General features: G+C 44.1%; 1 pseudogene; it reads right to left on the minus strand.

The window, feature by feature from the left end:
* Positions 1-784: 784 nt before the first annotated feature.
* On the minus strand, positions 785-1,302 carry LOC123937399 (annotated as a pseudogene).
* Positions 1,303-1,534: the final 232 nt, after the last annotated feature.

Raw genomic sequence — 1,534 nt, forward strand, 5'->3', positions numbered from 1 at the left:
GGGCTTGATCCCAGGACCCTAAGATGATGACTGGAGCTGATATTAAGAGCCATATGCTTAATCAAGTGAACCACCCAGGTACCACTTTCACCACTTTTACTTTGAGGAAAAGAAACTCTATTGGGGTTGGAATTCAGCAAATGGTCCCTCTCTTCCCCCTCCCTGTGGATGAAGTAGACTTTTCTACTACACTCATGTTGAGCTTGGCCATGTACTTGACTTGGCCAAAAAGTGTTTAAGATAGGATTCTAGCAAAGACATGAAATATCCTCCATTAGAGACAGCTCTCTTGTGCTTCTGCCATTGGTATGAAGCAATGTGATTTTGGCAATCTACTTGTCTCCCCAAAATGGGGGATATGTTGATTGGGGCTACCCTAGTTGACTATCCCTTGAAACCTCAGCAATGAGTCAACTCAGCCAACCTGCAGAACCTAAAGCTTGAGGCAGAGCCACTGTAGTTTATCCAAAGAAATGTAAGCATAATGATACGTGTTTATTGTTTGTTGTAGGCCACTGAATTTTGCAGGTAGTTTTTTTGGGGGGTGGGTTGGGGTGGGGGGTTATTTATTTGTTTTAGTTTAAATGCATTTTATTTTTAGACAGCCGATATGACATGTTTTTTTCTTAGAAACAATGCCTCTGCTCCAAATAAATCAGGGTCAAAATAAACAAAGAGCTCAAGATGACATCAGTCCCACTTGTCTAAGTCCCGGTGTTGTGCAGATGAAGAGCAGAGTCAGTTATGGCAACAGGTGATACATCTAAAGTCATGGCCAAGTTCATTAACATTTCTCCATTTCTAAACCATCCTTAATGAGAATCCTATATGGGGTCACACTGCCCTCACGGTAGTCCAGCAGAGCAGCCCGGCCATCTGGATTCATGTTTTCACCAATAAAGAACTTGCAGTTTTTGAAATTAGCAAAGATGTGCTTGACGTGTTCTTCAGCTCCTGTCATAAAAGGGTTTATTCTTTCTGGGCTTTGTTCTTCAAGCTTGCCTTTGATTGATTTCATGTAATCTTTGATGTACATTTTGCAGCCTTCTTTTGTGAAGCTGGTTTCCTGCAAGTGATGGTTCATGACAATAGCAACACCAGGGATGACTATGATTTCTGTTTCTTTGCCTTCCAGCAGCCAGCGGAGACATTTCCACCAATGAGCAAGTCATCAGTGTTACCCTCTGTCCTGGTGACCATCTTCACCTCCACATCCTGGCACAGCCCACCCTCAATCTCCCAGATCTTGTAGATGTCAGAGAACATCTCATCATGGCTGATGAGGTCCCAGTAGATGATCATCATGGCGGATGGAGAGAGACGATAGTGGCACTACCTTAGCAGGACCCGGGAGCTCTGAGTGAGTGTGGTGCAGCCTGAGCCCTTGGAGGCGGTGGTGTGGGGGCGGGGGAGTGAGTAGGTGGAAAAGTGGGGATGGTTTTTTATGCAGCAATAGCTGGCTGATACAATTTCTTTAGCCAAAGTCAAAGTTAATATTCAGGGGAAAGAAGAGTCTTGCTTTCATATTGACCAT

The sequence above is a fragment of the Meles meles genome, chromosome 2, assembly GCF_922984935.1.
Source record: "Meles meles chromosome 2, mMelMel3.1 paternal haplotype, whole genome shotgun sequence".
Lineage (NCBI taxonomy): Eukaryota > Metazoa > Chordata > Mammalia > Carnivora > Mustelidae > Meles > Meles meles.